Source organism: Chinchilla lanigera, unplaced genomic scaffold (assembly GCF_000276665.1).
Source record: "Chinchilla lanigera isolate Chin_1 unplaced genomic scaffold, ChiLan1.0 scaffold00029, whole genome shotgun sequence".
NCBI lineage: Eukaryota > Metazoa > Chordata > Mammalia > Rodentia > Chinchillidae > Chinchilla > Chinchilla lanigera.
The window spans coordinates 9157074-9182616 of record NW_004955430.1 but is presented as its reverse complement, the minus strand read 5'-3'; the positions used below and the strand labels follow the sequence as shown (position 1 = coordinate 9182616).

Here is a 25543-nt window from a genome sequence, read left to right as displayed (position 1 = left end):
GCCACTACACAAATGTTAAACCACTAACAAGTAATATTTTCAAAATGATACCAGATGGACCTTCAGTTTTACCCAACTGAATGCATTTTTTGTTTTGATGGGGATGCAGATGTCCAAACATATCAATACCCAAATTCATCATTATAAATCTTTCCATGTCTGTTTTTTCGCTTCTAAGGTTGAAGATCAATCACAGTCTTGATACAATTTTAAATGGCATATGGCTATTTTTAAAAACTGACAAGTAAAATATTTCCATAAATTCAAAGCAAGACCAAATATTTAAAAACAAAATAATTTAGTTGTTGCACTTAACCACTGGGCAGGTTGCCTGTGAAACAAGGCATCCATGTGCTATTTATAAAAGCAAAGCAATAAACAAGTGATAATGTGCATTTTTCATGAAACTTGATCAGAAGGAACACCTAACAGTCCCTGAAGAGAGCTCAGGTTTCCTTCTGTCCAAGCGCAATTGCATGAACTCTGGGAGTCCTGCAGCTATATATAGCAAAAGTGAAGTTTACAGGTTATTAGCTAATTGGGGACAGAGGTTCTGACCTCTCCTTGCATCTGTACCCAATAAGGATAATACACCACTTTTGGACTCCAGATATATTGTGAAGACAAAGCCAAAAGGACTTGTTGATAAACTGAATGTGATGTTTGAGAGAAAGAAAAGTCAAGGATGACTCTAAGGCCTGAACAATTAGAAGGATGCCATCAAACTAAGACAGGGAAGGCTACAGATGGAGCAGGCTGGGTGGGGCAAAGGAGAAGTATGTTGCAGACATGAAAAGTGGAGAGATCTAGTAGGCAGTTGGATATACATGCACAGAGCAGAGTTGGGGCTAGGGGTACAAATTTAGAAATCGTGGGCATATGGAGGGCCCATAAAGCCTTGAGACAGGATGAGACCATTAAGGGTATAAAAAATAGAATGAAAGAAGGAAGGAAGGAAGTAGAAAAGAAAAGAGAGAGAAAGAAAAGAGCAGAGCAAGCCAGCCAGCCAGAAGCCCTATAACATTATGAGGTCAAGGAATGAAAGAGGAATCAGCAAAGGAGAATGAAAACAACTGATGAATGAGGCAGGAGGGAAACTGGGAGAAGAGGAATCCCTGCAAACCAAGTAAGAGCACCAAGGTGGGGAATGATCAGTGATATAATGTTGATGCTGATGTCAAAGCTACTTATAGAAGAACTGAATGATGAATTTGAGAATTTGGAGGTTACTGGCAATCTTGACAAGACCAGCTGTGGTGAATAATGATGGCGAGAGCCTGAACAGGGTAGGGGTTTAAGAAAAGCAGAAGCAAGAAATTGAAGATAGCGAACCTCGGTAACTCTTGAAGTTATTTGTGCTGCAAAGGAAGGCTAACAATTTTGGCAAGAGTCATTGGGAGATATGGCATCAGAAAACACAGAAAAAATATCAGAATGCTGATGGGCACAATCTAGTGCAGTGTGAAAACTGGAGCTGCCTGGGAGGTGTAGAGAAGGGCTGTATAGACTGGCTGATTAGGCAAGCGGGGACGAGATTTCTGCCTGAAAGAAGAAAGTGGCTTTGGGCAGAAACCAGGCCAGTTCATCGCGGTAAGGGAAGGCAGAATCTGTGGGTACAATGCTGATGAATGGATAGAAATCATAGTGGGCCACGGCCAGTAACAATTATAGTAATGAGTCAGACCAATTCTACTGTTTCTTACAGATGGGAAGAAATAATGAGAAGATTCATTCAAGAGGAAACAAACTACCCTAAACTTTGAGTTTTCTAATTATCTAAAAGATATAGCATTTAATCCAGTATAGGCTGATTCAAAACAGAAAAGACAGAATTATTTTTGACGTATTCTTGGCTTCGCTGAGCAGGAATGGAGACTCGACAGCAATATTAAATTTGTTAGAAAATATAAAAAACATTAAAGAACGTGAAAGAAGAACATCAGAGTTGTAGTGTATAGATTTAAACCCCAGGACATATAATATTTCCTAATTGTTCTTCATTAGTCACAGTCTGCTTAGAGCACTTTAAATCAATGATGCTCAAGAATGTTTAATAAGAAAACATTACTAGTAAGAATACAAATGATGATATCTAAAGCCACCGAGCGTTTTAGTGTGCCAAATTCTGTACTACTTACTGCGATATACCCGTACTTGTTTTGTTTACTCAGCACAGCAGTACTCCGAAGGAACACTATAATTCACCCCCTTTTCAGAGATAAGGAAGCTTCAAGAACTTATGTGACTTCCCTAACAAACAGTAAGTAACAGAGCTAGAATTCGACACCAGGCCTGAACTATTAAGAAACAGCAAAACCCTGTATACTGATGTATATATTTGAAGCTATCACATGAAGAACTCATCCCAAGAACATCAACCAATTACAACAATTCTTCAAATGTTTTAAATGTATTAGGAAAAAACGCTGAAATACCAATCTCTTGAATTAGAAAAATATTTTTACTTTTACTCCAAGTACAGCAAGCAGAGAGCGTAAGCCCTCAGAGATTACCCCTGGGACCTAGCGAACACCATGGTCTGCCCCTGGGATGTCATCATATACCTACACTACCCTGATAATAAAAGGAAAAACAGAAAGTTAGTTGAAGCTTACTTTCTTCAAACATCTAGTGAACTTAAGATGCTACCATGCTTCTCACACATTACCATAATTTTTCACATCAGCTATTATCAGAAAATAAATGTAAGCTGATATATCATTCCTAGTTTGTGCTATCATCATTTTTATTAATGCCATCTTTACATAAATAAACTATTTTTAAACCCAGCATCAAACATGTATCATAAACCACCATGGCCATTCTCAGGCCATGACCTAAAAACTGTTAAAACTGAGTGATGGGCATACATAGGTTTTGTATCATTTATCTTTCATAATTTAAAAAGAGAGAGAATACCAAAAAGGGGAGGGAATCAAACAAATAATAGGAATGACAATCTGAAATACCAAATCAGACTACAATATCAAATATCTACTTATAGTTGCTTAAATATAACTTGGAATAAAATACTAAAACTAATAGAATAAAAGGATAAAAATGTAGTGAACTCATTAAATTTGTTCTGAAATGAACTGAAATACAAAAATGAAATTAATACCCATTTCCTTCATGTAGTGATTACAAAGATAGAGGTCTCTCAAGCAACATCTACCTTAAGGGTATGATTCCTGAAATAAATTTAAGTTTTTGCTGTTTTGTAAATTAACCCCCAAAACACTTACTCAAAGCTGTCCTTTACAGGCATGACCTCAATTTCATAAAAATTCAATAGTCAACCTCATAATTACACCTATTTTAAAGATAAGGAAACTAAGGCTAGCAGATGACGCCTAGCTTGGATTCATCCCCACACCATTTGACTTCAAAGCTTAAATACTGAGCTCCTCTTTCCAAAGCAGTGTTCTGTGGAGCTGGGCTTTGTCAATTTCCTAATCCAGGAATGGCAAACCTTCTAAGAAAGGACTGCCCAAACTGCAACCCCAAACCCACTTATTTATTGCAATTAAACCCAAATACTGAGGTTTTAGTTTAGAAAAAACAACTCATACATTAACATTTTTTTTTTTTGGTTTTGGTTTTTTTTTCGGGTACTGGGAATCGAACTCACCACCTTGTGGTTGTCAGGCAGGCGCTGTGCCGCTGAGCTAAATCTCCAGCCCCCAGCATCTTTTGCTTTAAAAGAAAAACAAATAACATGTGTGCCACTGTGCCTAACCTACTGCCATAGAATTAACCAGCCACAACATTTGGTGAAGGTGTCCAAATAGTGACAGATGCTTCAAGCACCTAATGAAATATGTAGATGATTCATAACTGGTATCACTAGGCCGCCTTTCTGGTGGTCATGGCTTTGCATTAGCTATGTACTTCCTCCCCAGGATTCTCAGGAATGTCAGGTCTGTCCCATTAATATTCATTCCTGTGAAAGTTGTATCTTTCTTAGGTGACAGGCCTATCCAATAACTAAACTCATAACCCAGACTCTTTCCTTAAAATACAAACTAATTAGTGACTATCTTTCTAGACTATCATGAAAAATACAGGAAAACTGAAAATTATAAACCTAGAAGTATTGGGGAGTATAATTATTAGTAAAGTCCACAATATCAAGCCTTCCCTCCTTGAGACAAAGCTTAAAAACCAAACTAAGATAAGAACTGAAAACTAAAATAATGTGATCAAACTCCCATTCAGATAACAGCTTGCAAGGATAATTTATCTAAGTTGCTAAAGAAAGGAAACAGGATCACAAACTGTAAGAAGGCTCTCTTCTCTAACTCTGCAAGTGGGGGCAGGAGTGGAGAGGTTTGGGATGTGGGAGGGTTGTGGAGGTGGGTGTGTGGAAGTGGAGGTGGGGAACCACTTTCCTAATCACTACTGGCCTTCCCCAAGTTTGCAACCACATGGCCATATTTTAGACTGGGTGGAGCAGAGTAAATAAACAGAGTCTATTCTTAGCATGCTTTTCCTGGCCACTCTGAAATTTCCTACCCACAAATTACGGCCGATCTGTTAAAATGGATTTTTACTCAAAGAATTCATAGAAAACATCTCTGAATCAAGAAGAGACATACGTAAGTTCTTACATGAAGTTAATTTGTTTTAGAAAATAATTTATGTAAAAAAATACACAGTCATAAAACAAACTAAAAAGAATGCTGAAAATATTTGCCATTGGAAATGTACTCAGAAGAACAAATCTCAAACTTTATCAACTATTCATTGCTGAAGCTAATACAATAAATTTAACTTTAAAAAATCAAATATGATTAAAATTTTGAAAATGAATGCAATGGCATAAATTAAAAATACATCTATATTGAAGGTAACAGTTACATGTTACCTACTGTAAAATTATCCCTTCAAAATTTAAATTCCCATTAGCTTAATGACTTTTCTCAACTTTATTTGAAAATAACAGAAGTACATATTCATATATACATTTCACATATTCCTCATATATTTTAGAACAAAAATCAGAGGATGATTTGAAAACATCAGGGCCAATGTATCCACCTGTACAGCTGGCACAATGCTAAGTCAAAGCCCACAGTATTTTTAAGGATCAATCAAAATGTTTTAATTCCTTTTTAAATCAGAAGAAAAATAGGACGTTAGGAGTAAATACAGTGTTTTAATATGTAATATTAATAGATGTGACTTTATGCCAAATCTTATAATTTTTATTTTAATGTAAGAAGGAATTCATAAGCAGAAAAAGGCCTAGGCTTATGAAAGTCTTGCACAGCCCTGCTACATATGAAGTCCTTCCTATCCCAGAAGCTTTTCTAGGTGAATCTGGACTATTCATGCCAAAGCAAAAGATGGTTAGTGGTAATCTGGCTGAACCTGGTGAGTTATAGGCATCCATCTATTCACTCCTCCATTTCCAGGGCCCCTCACCCACCTCACCCTCCTCCAATCTCTCCAAAGATAGGGATGCAAAACTAACAGGCTCCTTGCATGCTGTTGATATTCAGAAGAGGCTTAAACACTGAGCTGGAGCTACTGCAACTACAGAAATCTGCTGTGAATAAATTGTTTGTTTGGTTTTAGATCCCTTTGAAATTCAGATGAAAACTTTTCAGAAATATCTACATATACCAAAAAAGTTGTATACAAAGTAATTTTTTTTTAGCACACAATTTCATAGTTGAAAATTCATTTCCTTCACATACAATTTTTAAAAATCTGTAATAATACACTAGCTGCTTTTCAGATAAAATACATTAAAATTGTGCAGATAAAAGAGAAAGTACACTTTAAACAGAAAAGAAGTTTCCATAGAAGCCTGGTACTTTGGTTTAATACATAAGTTGAAATTGGGGCCTGGTCTTTGACTTCCAGTTTTTGTTTCAATGATAAAAGAGAGGCAGGCTGGTGGTACCAGGTTGGGAGTCCCAGATCACTCTGGTAGGCTAGGACCACATGTAGAAGGAATGCGAAAATCCCCCAAACCACTCTGGTTAGTCACTTGCATCACTCCCTGCTACGCCCACATACCCCAAGGCCTTCTGTAGCTAGGACAGCACCACGCTGTCGATGTCATGAAGAAGACTCAGTCTGAATTTCAGTGCAGGCTGTCAGAACCAAAATAAACTTCTAAAGTGTTCAGTAGCCTTTCCTGTAATCTACAGGCTTCTGGTTGCAAAGAGGCTGCCAGGGTTGTACGACTTCTGACTTACCAGCAGATGCTGTGCTTCCAGGACAGGAGTTGGGCTAAAGCACCCCTAGTTTTTCAGCAGCATCTACAGTAATGATGGCAAGACTTAAAATAAATAAAAGACTTCATTAGAAAGACAGAAAGCTAACAAATAAGCTTATCCAGCAAGCTTGAGAAAACTGAGCAGGAACACCGACAGGTGCAAGTTCCCAGGATACATGGGATTTTTTCATGCAGTACCAGATTACCTGCCCCACACCTAGGTGTTCCCTCTTTCACAGAATCACTGTTTTCCTGCCATCACAGTTTTACAGCTGAAAGGTGTCTGTGGACACAGCACTCTCCAAAAAGAGATCACAATAGATACTTCGATGCTCCCCACATGCACAGAAAAGGTGAGAACCACCACTGGTTATGATGAACACTCATTTAGGTCATGTAGGTATAGCCTGCAGAGACCTGTCCTAGCAAAACTCTGCTTAAGAATATGAGAAGAACTATCAGCAACTTTGAGTGTATTATGTCGCGTTAGAGAAGCTGCTTTAAATCTTTCCCTCCACATTCAGCCACAAACCCAATCTGACCATTTCCCAGAAATATTGCATCAGAGGGTCTCTCCCACCGGTCCACAAGACACACACTCTTGCTGAATAGTCAAAACTCTGACCTCTCACTCCTTCAGGTACGCAATGGAACTCCTACTGATTCCCTGGCAAGAACCGTTCTGCAAAACCAGCACAGGGAGCCAGGCATGGTGGTGCATGCCTGTAATCCCAGCTCTCTGGGAAGCTGAAGGGCAGAAGGATAGCAAGTTTGAGCCTAGACTGCACAACTTAGCAAGAGCCTGTATCAAAAACTCAGAAAGAGCTGAAGATGTAACCCAGAGCGAAGGCTTTGGTTCAATCCCCATTACTGCCAAAAAACAAAACACACACAAACAAAAAACAAGCAAAAACACCACAAAGGCTTTAGTGTCTCATCATATTCAACAATAAAAATAAAAATTAAAAGGCAGAAGCTCCAATGTACTTTGCTTTCTTAGCATTTTTCCAATATAAGAAGAGACAGATATCTGTAATCATATAGTAGGATGGGTCTGCCTTAATGCTTATCAAAGGAAAAACTAAACTAGACCATAATATGAAGGTCACATTCCCAGTGCTGACTTCCAGACCATGCATAATGTCACTGTGTTCCACCTAACACCTATAGCAAAACAGCAGTTTTGATCACACATCAAAACATCTTTGGCATAAAAAATAATTTTTTTCTAAGAAATAAATTTCAAAGTAATAAGGAAAAAAAATCAATGGGACAAAGGCTATAATCCACAGGTTCCAGGATAAGAATTGCTGTCTCAGTTCAAAGACGTAACTTAAAATAGAATCTTAAAAGAAAATAAATTCATGGAAATACTCCTTTTCAAATGCTCAAAAGTGTTCTCTCTGGCATGAAAATACTAACTTACAACATCTTCTACATAAATAAATGTTGCTCAGCTAGATCCCAATTAAACTTTGCTTTGTAATCTTAAGTGAATCAAAATATGAAAATGATTATAAGAAGCTCTCAAAGGTTAATGGAGATTGAGGGCAGAGGCAGATCAGCACCGAGATATTTATATGATTCCTTCCAAACCATTTTAGACTGGAAGTTACACTTGAGTTAAATCATATTAACTTAATTCATCTTATGTTCTCGCTATAGAAATCATAGGCTTGTTTAATTTAAATGTGTGTATTAGTCAGCTTTCCATCACTAAAACAAAATACCTAAGATAACTAAAGTTTATTGTGCTCCTAGTTTTGGAGGTTCCAATCCACAATCAGGAAGACCCACTGCTTTGGGCTTCTGGTGGCCATACTTGATAGGCAATGGGAGGACGCATCCAGCAAAGCAAACTGCTCATTTCAAGACAAGTTAAAAAGGGGGAACAGGCTGTGTCCCTCAATCCCCTTTAAAAGCACACTCTCCATGACCTAAATATCTCCCACTAGGCCCCACCTCTTAAAGATTACCTCACCTCCCAACAGCATCACCCTGAGAAGCAAGACTTTAATATCTCTGGGAGACCATCATCCAAACTCTAGCAAGCAATATATATCACAACTGATCATATTGCTTTAAAAAGGTAAATACATAAATTTTTATTACAAAATAAGAGTTTCCCACTTTCTTAAGCTGGCCATTTCATTTAAAGAATACTCTCATATTCAGATCAATTCAAAGATCATAAAGGAGAAAGCCAGTTGCAAAACTAACTCCAAACTACATAGGAGGTGGGATCAGGATAAAAGATTGGATTTGAACATGGTGCAGTGAGGTGTTCAGGCGACATGTTAGGAGGGATGCTGAGCTGACACCTGTACCTCGGGCTATGAAAGCCAATCTGAGTAGGAGACACCAACTTGCCCATCATCAGGGAATCCACGGTTAATACAGCCATGGCTGTGGAAAGGCTATCAAGGATGAGGCAGGAAATGGGGCGGGGGGCTACTAACTGTGGCAAGAGAGCCTTGATGATATTCACTAGGAGAGGGTAAAGAGTGAAAGGAGGGAGAGGAGATGGAAAAGGAGATCACAGCTCCACTTTCAAGATACAGCTGCAAATGGAGAGAATGGTGAAGAGGAAGTTGAGAAGAAAGCTGAAAGTTTCTGCTATCCCTCTTAGGTTTTAATTATCTAAGCATGCTTATACACTGATGAGGGAGACAAACAGATGGAGAAAGTAAAAGACATAAAAAGGAGGAGAGGATGGCATTCAGAGTACAGGGACAAAAGGGAGGGGAGGCGGCCCCACACCATAATAGAAGCAGGACCACTCTACAAGTCTCAGGGTAAAGGCTCAAGGATTTTTCTAAAGAAGCAAAAGCTAAGACCACACAGTAAGGATGGTGAGGAAAAAGTAACAGGGTGGATTTCTGTCTACTTCCTTGCCAGCAGGCACTGCCCAAGTCAGGGATGTAAGAGTGAACTGTATGTAGAGTGAAGTCCTTCTCTCTACTGTTAGGAGGGCAGCCTATGTCCTTGGCCTCATCAGCACCAGCTCCGCCCTGGATCCTGTGGCCATGTGAACTGCCCCAGCATGAACCACCCACATTCTGAAGTGCCTTTAGTCACCCAGGAGCAGCACCTTCCACACAACTCTTAAAGCAGCAGGTGACTTCCAGAGTGGCCTGCAAAATCCTATCACATTCGTGGAATAAACAGGTATGCACCTAAATAAATTTGGTGCATAAATGGCATGTTTTAAACTTTAAGCACATATAGATGCTTTGCTTTATCAGAACAAGCAGTGGAATGGTTAACTTTCTAAGTAACAGTGAGTTTTTATACATATTTTGTTTTTTCCAAAGTATTACTTTAAATTTTATTAAATTATGTCCAGCAATAATCAAATTTAAAAAAAGATTACCTTTTGATGATACAAGGTTTCTATTTTTGTATGTTTTAAGCAGATAAGGTATAAAGTGCCACTTTTTAATTGATACATAAAAGATCTGGTTGGGATGGGCAACCCTACTAACAACTTGTATGATCAGGTATAGTTCTGTATGTACAAGCCTCAAAATTTTCATCTCTAAAATGCGGGTCTCCAGTACTGTGGAGACCCCAGGATCACTGTGATAGCACACTAAATTGGTGTTAAAAGTGGCTTGTAGAGATGAAAGAATTATGTATATTTAAGATATACTTAGCATACAAATGAACTTTCATAGATTTTTTTTAGATTATGAAGTACTGTTACTGCCACTGTATATTCTCAACACTTTGCTCCAGGATAGGATAATCGTCTTTATGGAATGAACAAATCAACCTATGGCTTTATTTTTGGTTTTGGGGGTGATTTTTTGGGTACCGAGAATTGAACTCATGACCTCAGGCTTGCCAGGCAAGCACTTTTGCCGCTGAGCTGTATCCTTGGTCCTACTTTGCTTTATGGAGAAAATGGTAAAATATGAATTTAACTGTTTTCCTTAAAAATCAAAACATATGCTATATATAAAGGGCAGATCATCTTTCTTCTGAAATTTATATCCATGTAAGAAATAGTATAATTTGTAATTTCATCTACTAAAATTTTTATTGACTTTTCAAGTCCACTAAAAATATTAAGCATACAGAAATGTTTAAATTATTCTAACTCCCTTAACAGAATTCCTGAATTCTTCTCTAAGTTTTTGTGTTAGAAAATGATTATTTTCTCTAGTGTCACAGTCACTGCTACCTCAGTAACAGAATCTTTCACGACTCGGAGATGAAGAGTTCAGTGATTTTATCCTGGTAGTGACTAAAACAATCATGCCAAACAGCCAGTTTACAGTGCTGAAAATTAATAAAAATGATGGACTTTCGGGGACAACACACAGAGCCTGTAGTTAAGTGCTTCTAGTAGAAACAGTAAGTACCTAAACCAGACTGAACAGATAAAAAAAGTGGCAAACCAAAACATGATATTCAAATAACAGGAACCTAGGAATACTGAAAACAAAATCTAAAATTATAGATTAGGAGATGGGGAAAAAGTTAAATGTGACTATCAGCAAACTGACAAAAATAGCACAGATCTTTCTGATGTAAAAAATCTAATCAACAATAGCATCGCAAAAATGCCATCATTAAGACAAACTGACCCTCCCAAAATCTATGCAAGTTTTACTTAACACATCAGTCATACAAAAAGGAGTTGCCTGGGTACCCAAAAGACACATTAAAAGTCTTGCAGACAAGAATTTCACACAATTTTTACAGCAAAGAGAAGGTATTTAACACTTCAGCCAAACAGAGGTACAGCCCCTAACACAGCCCATCATGCAGCTTTGGGTCACCACGACCAGCTCCCCTGAACTGATGTCTAGGTTTGTGGTTTGAGCTTCTGCACAGAAATGCAGAAAGTTCAGTCTCCCTGCATACACAATGCTCTTTTGTTGTTTTTAAGTAAGACCTCACGGTCTGCTCTGTTTGGCATTAGCAAAAAGCCTAAAGCTAGACTACTAGTTCCCTCCACATATAAAATTAGTCTTCATGTGAGAGGATGGTTCACCGTTCCTCTCACTCTTGAGTCACTCCTGTCTGTTCAAGTCTCACATCCACAGCAGGCCACCTGCTTACCACTATCATTTCCACAGTGGCCACAGCCCCACAGCACATCTTGAGGACCAGCTTCAACCTACCACCTAAAGACTTACCTCCCAGAGCCAGGGCATGAACAGCACCCTCACACTGACAGATCCAGAACAGCTGTCTGTGCATACCTCTTGAACGCACAGCTTGAAAAGCCCAGCAAACATGCCCCTGCAGGAGCAGCAAACTGCGGGCCTGGTGAGATATGGAACCCTGTAGACATGCTCACCCCTACAATACAATGGCTGGATGGGCCACTAGCCCCAAGTAATCTCCTCAACTCAGCTATACAATTGTATCATTTTCTACATGCGGCCTGGTATGGAAAAGCCTGGAAGCATCTTTTTGGAGTAGGATTTATGGAGCCAGTGGTCCCTGATGTTCCCAGGAATGGCAGGCCTGAGAGGTGTCCTGAGGACAGGAGCTTATTACAGCCTGTTACTCTGGGGACATCTTCTATGTCACTCTCCTCCTTGCTTCTGCTCGCTTACTGGCAGCTGGTGGTGAAGAAGAGAAGACACTGCTCACGAACTGCTCGGTGAGGAGGCCAGCGGAGCACTTTCTGTGTGTCCCATTCCTCTCACCTTATTTCACCCTCTTGGTCGCACCCATAAATGGCAGATGTTCTTTGGACCAAAGACTTACTTATTTTAAAATATTTCTGACAATAGCTTCTTCCCTAAAGCAAAGATGGGAATGAAAACCTGGCAAAGATGTGAAAGGAAAGGAGACCTCTCTGACTCATCACTTGGTAAACATTACTAAGTTCTGAATTTTCACAAAAAATTTATATTCTTCCTCCCAAAGAATGTTAAAGTTCAGTGATACTATGCTCCCATTTAGAAATAAGTAAACACAGCTGCCTGTTAAAGGTGTATATATTAACAAGCAGGTCACAGTCTAGATCAGGACAGCTCCAGAACACTTTCATAGCTGTCAAACTGTTGCTGTCCCTCTAGCCTCTAGACGGAGTCCCCCAAAACTCAGCCTTCCTACTAGACTCCTTTTCTTCCTTGGTACCTTCTCAAAACAGGTGATGGGCATAAGCTGCTGTGCTGGAAGATTTATTCATGTTAATATGAAAAAGAATAAAACAGGAATAATATTAATCTTAACTGTACAGTCAAGCTGAGGATCAAAAGAGTATACATCATGTAACTAAGGCTATAAACATGTTATTACTCTGCAGCTAATAAAATAATTACATAGATGATTTGGAAGCGCAGTGTTCATTCTCTCTCAAGCGTCTGTGAGGCAAGAGGAAAAAGCTCTACCATACTCAGTCCCAAGGTCATGATATACCAAGCCTGTCAGTCCTCCGTGATGAACAGGGCTAGGGCATCACTAAACTGGTTCTCTCTGTCCCAGGGTAAACCACCTTTACCAACAGACATCTGTTTGGCAAGTGCTGACATATAATTTTCTCTGAGTAAATAGCGTTTCTATTACACATAAAATGTGCCATCTGAGCACAAGCTAAGGTGGTTAAAGAAAAACTAAGGACTTGTTTCTGCAAACCTTGAAATATCTAACAGCCTCTTTCCAGAAATAGTACTCATGCCCTTGTCAAATTAGTTCTTTCTACAAACTATTCCTCCTGGGAAGGTGCTTCCTCCATGCCACAGAATGTAATGGGTACACAAACAGCTTCCTTCTTGTGAGCGATGGAAAAGAGCCCAAGGATACAGATCAAGAAATAGTGGCTTCCCAGGGATGAGCAAGCCAAGCAGAGTACGGTCCCAAATAACCAACCACAGCCTTTTTTAGTAACAGACACAATATACATTTTTACCTTCACCTAGATCAAAAAGTACATCTGACTGGTACAATAATTAACACATGCAATCACCTTTCACACATAAAATCTGTTTATTCAAATTTGACTAAGTAATTGTTGTCCTCAAGAAAAGGGCAGCTGTACTCTTTGAAGGGAAAAACTCCACAGGAAGTTAAGGTTTAACCCTGCCCTCTACACTTCCACCCCGCAGTTTCAGGATCGCCAACTGTCTTATCACTTGCAGGATTCTGGAGCTGTTTGTTCTCTCATATCTAACAGAGCTTAACAGGAGTGTTCAAGGACCCCAACATATGCAAAAATATCTCAGAGCTGTTCTTAACTCTAGGTATCCTTAAAATCTCCCCAGCTGCTTTAGGAAAACAAAAAACTGATTTAATTGGACGGGGGTGGGGTCTGCACATTAGTATGTTTTGGAATACAAGTAATTCAAATGTGTCCTGAAATGACCTAGCTGAAGATATGATATTCTCCTTCCTTGCTTTCCTACCTAAAGGAATGTTTAGATGGGACAAAATAGACAGATAGAACTAACAGAAACTCTGCTGACATGAAATCCAAGAAATACTGCCATTCGGTGGTGATCAAACAACTCTCACTTTTGCCCACAGACCTAGAGAACTTGGCGAAATTTCTACATGAGCAATACATTTTTGAATATTAAGACTTTGACTACACTTAAAAGGATTACAATGGTTAAAACTATACTAAACAAACCATTCAAAAAACTTCCAAGCAACTACAACGGCAGTGTCCAATGACTATAATGGTCAACAACTGTCAGACTTCCACCCAAGCCCAGCTCCTTCTATGTCCTCAGTATACCCCAGCAAAGATCCAGTTTGTGTGCTTTTCCAGCACGCACTTCTCCTTCCCTCAGCATCCATACTGTCACTTGGTTTAGGGCTCTAGCAGCTTTCGCCACATAGCAGCACTCCAGTGCAGCAAAAGCACCTTCCACACGCTGACACACAGGCCACAGCAAGCTATAAAAGTTCTGCCCTGAACAGTTCAGGGAGCAGTAACTGATAAGTACTCAAATTTAATTAATGTCCATAATGTAACTGTTTAAGTCAACTTATTTGCCAAAGCAGGATATATCTCCAGAAAAATCAAAAGTGTACAGTTTGATAGATTTTTACAAAGCAAATTCATGCTTGGAATTCAGATCCAGAAACCAAGCATTACTGGGATCCATAAGGTCCCTTTGCTCCCCCTTTCAATCATTACTCCCCAATATAACCACTATTCAGACTTCTCTCACCCAAATCAGTTTGCCTGCTTTTACATAAGTTGAATTAAAAATATGTACTCTTTTGTGTACAGTTTCTTTCCCTCAACATTATGCTTAAATGACTTCAGCGGTACACACAGTAGTCATCTATCCATTTTGCTTTACTTCTTTTTCCCGTTTTCCCTTCCTTCCTTCTTTACTTCCTCCCTCTCTCTCTCCTTCCCTTCCCTGTCTTTTCTTTCTTCTTCTTACAGAATTTCTCGATATAACATGTTATTTTATAAGTAGAATTGTTGTTTCCAACTTGGCTGTTACAGTTAGTAATGCTGGAAGCATGCTACAGGTGTCTTTCAATGTACATCAAGAATAATTTCTGTTGGGCATATACCAGTAGAAGGAAGGACAATGCCGTATGGACACCAGGAGAGGCAAACAGACAGGTGTAACAAAATGGACAACCAACACAAACACACACATATCCAGTCACTTGATTTATAACAAAGAGTTGATGCAGTACAGTAGAAAAAAGACGATATTTTCAATTGAATGGTGCTAAATTAATTGATTGAATGTCTATATGGAGATAAAATCCTGACCCTATCGCAGGCTATGCACAAAAATAAAATGCAGATAGATGGTAGATCTAAATGTGATCAGTAAAGCTAATAAGTGAATATTTCATGATCTTACGTAGAAATTTCTTAAACAGGACACAAAAATAATAACCATAAAGGGAAATACTGATAAAATGGACTCCACTAGGGGCTGGGGATTTAGCTCAGCGGCAAAGCGCCTGCCTGGCAAGTGCAAGGTCGTGAGTTCGGTTCCCGGTACCGGAGAAAAACCAAAAACCAAAAAAATAAAATAAAATAAAATAAAATGGACTCCACTAAAATTAAAAATTGTTATTCATCAAAAAGTACTCTTTAAGAGAGTGAAGTGGTACCAGTGTTTTCATAGTCAAACCACCCAAACGACACATCCAGAAATGTAAAGAAGTCACCCAAATCGATTTTTTAAAATCTTGTCTAAGTGAGCAAAAGCCTTGAACAGGATTTCTACAAGACAATATCCAAATGGTTATGAAACATATGCAAAAGGTGCTCAATATCATTAGTCATCAGGGAAATTCAACTCAGAAGCCTCAGTTAGGTACAATTAATAGCCATCACAATGGTTACAATAAAAAAAAAAACACTGAGAACACCAAATATGTGCATTTAGAGCAACTGAAATCCATGTAACTTAGTGGTTGTTTAAATTGATCTAACTAGTTAGAAAAAGTTCTTGATAGGATCTACTAAAGTGGAACATACACTACCCAATGATGTCACAATTCTACTTCTAACAGTATTTTTAGTCTACAGAAAATTATTTATGGAAATATATATAAACCAGAAAGCCTTGAAAGAACATACAGGTGCCATTCAACAAGCCATTACCTACTCAAAAGAGAAATACATGCCTAAAACTGATATTTCATCAGGTATGCTGCTAGGTCTAATATAAAAACATCTGATTGATTCTATTAGCACTTGATATAAGCTGGTAAGATGGACAGAAATAAAAACATAAGCCATTCACTTTATTTTCATCAAGAATAAACATTAAACTGTATAACAATTTTGAAAATTATATCTACTAACCCCACAGGAAGCCAGAGTTTATAAGGACATGAAAAATAAAAGGTAGCAGGAAACCATACGGGGAGAGTTACACAGCTTGTGATTCTAATGGTAGCTTTAAACCAGGTCACTTATTCCTCTGCGGCCGCACTAATTGGTCAAAAGCAACACAGGCTTCATCAGCAATGCTCATAAAAACAGCCTGCCCCTTCCTGGGCATTTTTAATCTAGAGAGCAGACACCTGCTACTCATCAGTCTCTCACGAGACAAGGCTCATGTTAACCTACCACAGCATTATTTGCTTAGCTCCTGATCTTCACCATTTATAAGCTGAGTCTTCAGAGTATATGCATGCACAGCGCCATGTGTACACATGCACCTATGTATAGCAAAAAACAAATTCACAAAAATAACTATCTGTGAGACCATATCTTGTTCTATTAATACTCACGTACTGCAGTATTACATAACAATTTTTTTCCAATTCTGTTATGCTAATATGCAAATAAATGAATTCAACCATAGCTAGAAGCTAAATGTACTAATCACTGTGGCCTTGTGTACCTTTAACTACAAAAGAATTTTACACGATCTCTCTCTTCTGAAAATCCCATGCATCTACATTATTAATCACTTTTAAACTCAGCTGCTTAGTTTCTGAGATAGTAATATCCACAATCACCAACTCAGTATATTTAGCATACTCCAAGAAGATACTTGACTACTGACTTTATATTAATATATTTTAAATATTATATTCTAAAATACTATAACTATTTCACAACTCCAAAACAATAACAGAGGTAGTATCAAAAGAAACCCATCTAAAAAGCAAAATGTTAATTGCTCTTTACCTTCCAAAATCCTAATAGGTATGTAAGTCATCATCCTTTTTAGTTATAAAAGAAACAAACTGAAAAACTAGCCTCCTAAAAGAGATTTCTAATCTATCACAGAAGGGTAGAAAGGAAAAGTCAAAAGTCCTGCTTTGTGGATCAGACAAAAACTTGAGCTATGGGACGTGGAAGACACAACCATGGGTATAGCTTCATGTTGTTAGGTACATGCTGACTTCATCCCAAGATTGGGCCTCAAGAAATCAAATTCTTCTAATTAGAAATTAATCCTCTAAACTGGGTATGGTGGTGCACACCTGTAATCCTAGCACTCCAGAGGCTCAGCTAGGAGGATCACTGGGAGTTCGCAAACAGCCTGGGCTATGTAGTCAGTTCAAAGCCAGCCTGTGCTACATAGCAAGACCCTGACTCAAAAAAAGAAAAGAACCAGAAAGAATGCAAGCAAGAAATTAGTCCTCTGAAATTAAGAAACCAAAATGGCTTGGGGAAATAGGAGAAACATGAAAAAAAAATTTAAAAAAATACACTTCAATAGCAGTTAAAACCATGGGCCAAACTTGGCTGGATGTTAGCTTTGCCTCTTATAAACTCTACTGTGATCTTGCTTGGAAATCTCAAACCTTTTGAAATAGGTTTCTTTGCCTATAAAGAGAATAACAATGTCCTCTTGCAGGTTCTGTAAGCAATGCATGAAACAATAAATACAAAACATTCCTTAGTACCTCATCTTCACCCAATCCTTGTACTGTAATAACGGGCAGAATTTCAAACACTGTATGACAAAACATGATCTCCATGAAGATCTCACTTTCACAAGGACATATATTTGCACTCTGGAGTCCTCATGTATTTTTTTTTATTATTGATTCTCAAGCACTCCCAACAAATAATTTTGACAGTCCAAAAAAGTTAAGTTTCCTAAAAAGAAACAAAAACTGAACAAAAATTATATGTGTCCCTTAAAGTAAGCAAATACCAGAAATTAAGTCCTTTAACAAATAGTAACACTTTCTTGCCAGTTTTTTAAACTTTGATACCAAAACAGAAATCAAAAGAAAATTTCAAAGGTCTACTCCTTTCAGGAGCACAAAAGGGACAGATCATTTAACATGTTTTAGAACAATTCTGGAACCAACCAAATGCTTGAATCCAACTTTACATGAAGGTATTTCCTTCCCTTTGATTGTTTTCAAAATTATTTACATGAAATCAATTTCTCCTTTGAAGTACAAAGCCCACTGAGTTTCATATTCCAATCAAAATCAGTTAAAGTCCAAATAACATCTTCATCAAACTTGCAAGCTGTCATTCATCTCCATTTATTCATTCATTTACATACTTATTCAACAAACATATGCTTAAATACATGCCTTCCACAAAAGCATTAAAGTAGGTATTTTCAGAAGCTCAAGATGAATAAGACATTGTTGTTTATGAAGCAAAAGGAAACGGGGCAGTACGCAGGTACAGGCAGAGTAGTGATTGAAGGAGGACATTAAAAAGGGTCAAGAGAGGAAAAAGACATTCCAAGTCAAGAAGAAGTATGAACATGAAGGCTAAGTTTCAGCACAGAAGGTAGTACCGTGGGGCTTCAGACTCCATTGTGACCAAGTCTGTAAAATGATTATAAGTCAAGTGACTATTATGTATCATCCAAACTGGGGCACCCCTGAGAGTGAAAGGAGGCATTATTAATACTTTTGTCATGACAAAAGATATAAATCTGGATTTTATTGGGCAAATGAAGACATACGTTTACTTGGCACAGTGCCCACCCTCTGGTCAGATAGCTGGGGTTATTGACCCATGTGTGCAGTTGTATTAAAGCATCAGGTTCAGAAAGGCACCTAAACAAATCATTCTGGAGCACATCTGTGGAATGTATCTGAGAAATGTCTCTGGGAACATTCTACATATTTCAAAAGACAAAATTTCCAAAACAGTCATGGGAGTGATCTCTAACTCAAATGAAACTAACGAAGCCTACTCATTTCAGGATTACCTCTACAGTGAAACTAAATTTCAAAAAAACATAGTCGATAATGCTTGCTGTATGCTGATTACATATTACACACTGTTCATACAACATTTTATTTAATCCCTAACAATGCTGTAAGAGGAGGTTTTATTCTACCCATTTCAGACATGGGGTAACTACACATTCAGACTTTCGTCCCTTGCCCAAGGGTACACAGAAAGGACAGAGAAGCCAGAATCTAATCCATGTAGCTAAACCCAGACCCTCTACCTCCCCCTCCACTATTCGAACTCCTCAATAATCCAGATATGCAATGTGTGGTCTGCATGCAGCCCTCAACTCCAGGGCACAGCCAAACTGAGAATTAGTTAGAACACATTTTACTTGACTAAACCTGCCCTATAACCAAATGCTAGTGGCCAGGGGGTCCAGTTGCCATTCTAGAATACACAGGTGACAAATGCCCTACCAGATGGCTGAACTATCCTCATCATTGTTTGAGGCTCCCTGTAATTATTTATATGCATTAGGTACCTGAAAGCTATGGAATTATTCTGACACTAGGAAAATAGGTCCAACTAAAACTTCTTTCATGCCTCTGATTTGGGTTCGCATCATGACTGACACTTGTATGCCAAGCACAGCCCTCCTGACTCACCGTTATTATCAGGACAGAAAAGTTGGTCAGGCAGCTTGCAAACAGTCTCAAATCCTAGGGCCTACTGGTAAAAAAGCTGAATCCCGCTAAGAAAGACCAAAAAGGCAGCAAGACTAATCTTGAGGTCTGGGAGATGAGTAAATCATGGCATTCAAAACTTAGTACTGATAAGAAACAGAGAACCTATTTTGGGGCATGCATGTATCAAATCTGAAGAGAAGCTAAGATTGTCCATATTTCACTTGGTATCTGCTGTAAATAACACTGTCCTATTTTGTTAAATATAAAGGTATAAATAATTTAAGCATTAAAAAAATCTAGTTTAGACTCCTTACCGAGCAACAGAACTCTAAAAGAAGTGAACTGATTCTAAGAGATGACACTCTAAGAAAATAACTGAAGTGGCTTACAGCAGCAATTAATAGGAGAATTTCCTATGAGCTGTCTTCATGGATTTGGTGAAAAACAATACAAATCAAGTACTACTACTGGGGGGAGGACAGTAAGGAAAAGAGGGAGAGGGAAGGCAAAGGCATCAAATAATTTTAGGTATATGAGAATTAAGACACTGTGATTACTTTTGAAAACTGAACTTTAAATGGTGATAAAAGCTCTCTGAGTGGACTAAAATAAGCAACTAACCATGCCTTGATCTTTCAACACTTACCTTGTGTGGTCTAAAATGCATTAGTATGAAGTAAAATGGAAAGCTGCTGACTGACCAATAGATCCTTGTGACCTAAATGACCCATTAGGATGTGTTTGTCTATCCAAAAATATTCATTTTTTTAATCCAGTTACTATATGTTTAATATTTATTACATGCCCACAAGTTTACTGAACATGCAGTTGTCTTTGTTTATTCCCATTAAAAGAAAGACTAAGTAAAATATGGCCATCTCTTAAGGATTTATTTTAATATATTTTTTTCATTTTAATGTATTTTCAAGAAATAGTTATCAAGTACAGTGGTACCTCAGTTCACGAACTTAATTCACTCCAAGATTCTGGAGAAGATGGCCATGTTCTCATTTCTCACACAATGCAAACAAAAAACAAAATTTTATTTGTGAACCAAACTGTTTCCACACAAAGTGTTCATGAACCAAGGTGCCACTGCATTTGACATCTGTGCAGAACTGGTAAATGCACACCAGTTTTTGCTGCAACGAGACTACTTTATTTAAACCATGCATCAATATAATACATGCGTGTATGTTTTTATTACTTTGTTTGATTATATAATGGACATAAAAAGCCTACATGTTGTTTATGCTGGGGAGTTCAGCATCAAGACACACGATGGCGTAAAGTTAGTGTTTCTCCTACACAACACGATACTACCAGAATGACAACAATGATATTAAGAAAGATCAGGGGCTTCACCTTGGACAAGGTTAGACCCTTGGTCATTGTGAAGCTGGAAGGCCCAGGCAAGCAGTCCTAACAGGTGGTGAAATAGCTGTCTGGCTATATTATCTGTCAGCTTCTTCTGCCAACAGAAGTCAAGATTCTTTTTCCCCCGCCAACATTCTTCAAAGAGGAAGATCAAATCAAGGCTCTCAAGCCATTAATTCTCCTTTACTTACACAGAACATTTAAGTGGTCAGTGTGATTTGGAGGGCAGTGGAGTGCAGCCATATTCAAGTGAGGTACAGCAACCAGCCCCAGGACCTCAGGTGCGTGGCTGAACACTCTGAGCTCTGGTTTCCTCCAGCGTCCGTGGTTGGTGCAAGACCAAGTCAGAGAATTAGGGTAAGCACTTTGCACAGGCTGTGCGCATAGGGAGTGTTTAATAAGTATCAGACACTCTTACTACAATAATACAATGGCTTTATTTTCTATCTATTAAAAACAGTCCAACATTAATAGTTGCCATTGTTTGGGAGTGCGGGGAAGGGAAGCCTAAGAAGAGATTGGGAAGAAGAGATTTTGGGGCAGTAGAACTGCTCAGTGTCTTGACCGTCACAGTGATTATGTGACTCTACGTGTGTCAAAGCTCACTCAACTGGACACTAAGAGTAAATCTTACTCTACGAAACATTACCACATTTTAGAAAGTATCAACATTTAATTACTTCTAATTAAAAAAGTATAAACCATGAAAACTAATATAGACATTTTAATGTCATTTACTTCTAAAATTAAGAAGAAATCTAAGGTCTAAAATGTTACTTCATATTTTTAGATCAAGTTTAAAGGATAGAGCTATTTGTAAAAAGTGGAAGGGATGCCATCTGAACAATGAACCAAATTAACTGTTTCAAAATTAAGCACAGATTGTATTCAATAGTGTGATGAGATGAATTATGGGAAGAGAAAACGAAAGTGATATTTTCATTTACTAGATTACTTAAGATGAAAAACATAATAGCTTCTTCCCTAAAAAAGTCAAGTAATAGGCCTTTGTGCATCATCTCAGAAGTATATCATTTTTTTCAACAAGTTAAGGAAATATAGAAAAGTCTGGCAATTATTTCCACGACTTTTTTTTTTTTTTTTTTTTTTTTTTTTTTGAGACAGGGTCTCGCTATGCAGTTCAGGCTGGCCTTGAGCTCACTTTGTAGCCCAGGCTGGCCTCAAACTCACAATGATCCTCCTGCCTCAGCCTCCCAAGTGCTGGGATTACAGGCCTGCACCACCACACCCCGCGTTCCATGACTTATTTATCACCTCAAGGTATCTGTAAAAGTTTCTACAAGGCTGCTCCTTCCAAATTTTCATCAACACTGCATAACTAAGGAGCTCTTTTAATATAGACCTATGCATCTATTGTGTCAGAAAATGTGGATTTACAATGATTTCTTACCAGTATCATATTTACAAAACAGATGGAGTACCAAAGAAATGATTTTGAATAAAAAACATAATTGTGGTCAGCCTACAGTGTATTTCCGCATATGTCCTGCATACCAACAACAGTCCCTTTTCTCTGCCTACCATTTATTACATTTAGGTCCTTATTCCTTCCTCTGATTTAGGGATCCCTACCAAACAGGTATGTCAAGATTGTAATGAAGATGGAAACTAGGGGAAAAAAAATGCATGAGCCTGACTTTCCTCAACTAATATGACCCACAAGTATGACCCTCTGTTCTCTAGCTAGCATTTACTTCCTGCTACTCCCTCAAGTCCCCAAGTACCACCTTGCTTACTAATCTACTCCTACCTCTAAGCATAGACCCTCTGACTATTCACTCCTTAAAATCCTTTAGAAAGAACGTAAGAAAACCAAGGAAAGATGTCATTATCGCTTTTCCACATGAGATTCTGCTTCAGCTTTTTGTTATTTCTTAACAAAAGTGAAATATAATTTCTGCCATTCATGTGACAAGAATATCTGTGCAGAATTCACTGCTTATAAAATCTGACATTAAAGTAGAAGACTTCTTTTTAAGATATTATCTTGAAGCTGCGCATTATGTCTTTAGAAAATACCACACTAAATTCCTAACAACTTGATCCTTCAAGGTACTAATTCAAGGAGAAACATATCAAGTAGTTACCTCCTTAAATATAGCATCCTCTCTTTGTTATAACTCAGACTTGATCAAATTTCAACACGACTTCCATAATTTTCAAGAGTGGTTAAGAAAATGCAGGCTGAAAATAAAGGCAAGAAAAAGGAGTCTGTCAAGTTATCTTAGGAGGTACAAGAAACTAAATAAGATATGAGACTGGCAAACCTGAAATCACTGTCGTACAAATTAAAAGAACTTAAGGTTTCATGAGAAGCCACTCTGAAGATATCAGTATGTAATACAACAACCATTGTTAATTCCCTACCACTTTGTTTGTAACTCCGTATTGTCTGTACTGTTCTTTTGCGATGCTGTAAAATGTTGTCTGTCTGTTAATGTTTTCCTCCTTTTATTTTTAAAAGAAAAAAAAGTCAAAAGAAAAAAATAAAAGAACTTAAGGAAAACATGTACGTCCTTATCATTTTTCCATTCATGCAACAAACTATTTATTATATACCTACTATAGTAGTAGGTATAAAAGTAGTGACAGTTCCTGTCACTTTCTATGCAGAGGCACAATGGTGAACAAGAACCAATTGCCTTCCTTATAGAGAAAAAAATTTTAAATCTCTGAAAGTTTCAAATTTCAGTATCAACAGCATTTCCAAAGCCAGTGTTTTTTGAACAATTAATCATTTACCCAAGTGCTTCTACTGCCTTCAATGAAGAAAAAATATCTACCAGTAAGTTCTCAATTCCATACACCACAAATATTGACAAATCATCCTTCTTTCTTATCTCTCATGAGTGTAAAACAGAAGCTGTATTATTCATTAATTTACACTGTGAATCCAACAATGGACACTAATACACTCGGCCTTTTTAAAAATGCAAAAGCCCTTGAAGCAATAGGAAGAGAGAGTTGTTAAAATTAGATAAGTGGTTATCTTGTCTCAAATTTTCACCTCAAAATTCATTAACACCCCAATGCAAAGTCACCACAAATATCTGGTGACCAAAGAAACCCCAGAAATGTCACCTGACTCTGTCAACAGGATTGATTATCTCCCACAGTTGAAAACAACTTTCAATAACACTAACTACAAAGGAAATATACGTCACTAAAAGCTACACAGGCAGCAAAAAGACACTTTATTTTCCTTAATTTAAAGGTGACCTGTAGGTAGCTATACACTGGATCTTTAAGCCCTTCACTGTGCCCCTGCCCGGACCTAAACCATACAAACAGATGACAAAGTGAAGCAGTTTCACAACTGCCTCTTAGAGCAGCAAGGTGGTAGATTTCATTACATTGCTGCAGAAATTGATAAACACCTGACACTTTCACAGTGCAGGAAGATTTCTGTAAGTCCCACTTAATTTCAAACGCCATCAGTGCCAACTCTCTGCACTGTGGCACGTTCTGACCTCTCAGGGGTTACCTGCAACAGGAAGGGTGGGTGCAGCCCTGTCAATGTGCTTTGCTGCTCACTGTCTGCATAACCCCTTCATTTCAGAAAACAACATTTTCTTGTTTGCTCTGAACTTCAACAAGCCAAATGGGCTCGGCTTGCCTAAGGCGCTGCCCTTCTTAGCTCATCAAGTATTATTTTTCGACTTCATGGCATGAGTAGCATATTTACACCGCATTTTTACAGACCAAACTGTAGTGTCAGAATAAAACCACCACCAACTCCTAATGATACTTCTCGAGCTTAAAATTCAAAAAAACAATCGTTGGCTTTCTTCCGCCAAGTAACACCACGCAAAACATACCCAAACCAAACAAACTGTCCAAAACAACTTCCACATATCTGGAGGCCTGCCTGCTGCAGAGAGGAAAAGATTAAATCGTGCGGAACTGTAATCTCTCAGAGCTTTTAAGCCTAAGAAAGCGGAAATCTGCATGTTCAGAAACCTACTCCATTTCTCCCTGTGATTGAGTGGAGATTTTGCACCCTCCCAAGTACAACCATTTGCAAAAACAAGTAAGTAAAATACAGATCAGAAGACATCTATGAAAGAATCTCTGTACACTGCCTGGGATTTCGATCTTTAAAATACAATATTTTCACAGGATTCCTATCTTTAAAATACAATAGAAGTCTGTTACCAGTTTAGGCTACCACTGAGCATGCCCTGCCCAGGTAGGTACAAGGCCCTAATTCCAAGCCAATCTTGGAAGAGGTGACAGCCCCAAGTGGCACTGGAAATGTCTGAGCCTGGCTCCCCTGCACATTCGGGTTCACCTCTCCATTCTTCCCAAATGTCATCTGCACCCAGTCCCCGCTCAACCACTCCGAACACCCGCGCGCCAGTGATCCCCGTTAGCAGCGAGCATCCCTTTCTTCCACTACCACCTCCCCGGAGGGAAGCAGACCCCAGGCAAGGCTGGGGGTGGGCCATGAGCGCCCCTCTCCCACCTACCTTGATGATGCTGCTCCGGCGGGGCAGGCCGCCCGGCTTGCTCTCCCGGGGAAGGGGGCAGGCGGCCGGGCTGGGGGTCGGGGCGAGCGCGACGCCGCGGGGTCCCCTGGCAGGGCTGGCCCGGGCTTCGTCCCCGGACACGCCGAGGCTGCAGTCTCCGTTGGAAACCCCGCCGCTGTCATAGCGCGCCTGCCCG

At 38.6% G+C, this 25543-nt stretch overlaps 1 protein-coding gene across 1 annotated transcript in view; it reads right to left on the bottom strand.

The window, feature by feature from the left end:
* Nucleotides 1-25543, bottom strand: part of Plcl2 (phospholipase C-like 2) — a gene marked incomplete at its 5' end in the record, with an annotated part of 190293 nt that extends 164750 nt beyond the window's left edge. The window contains 1 exon segment of the mRNA XM_005387455.2: nucleotides 25348-25543.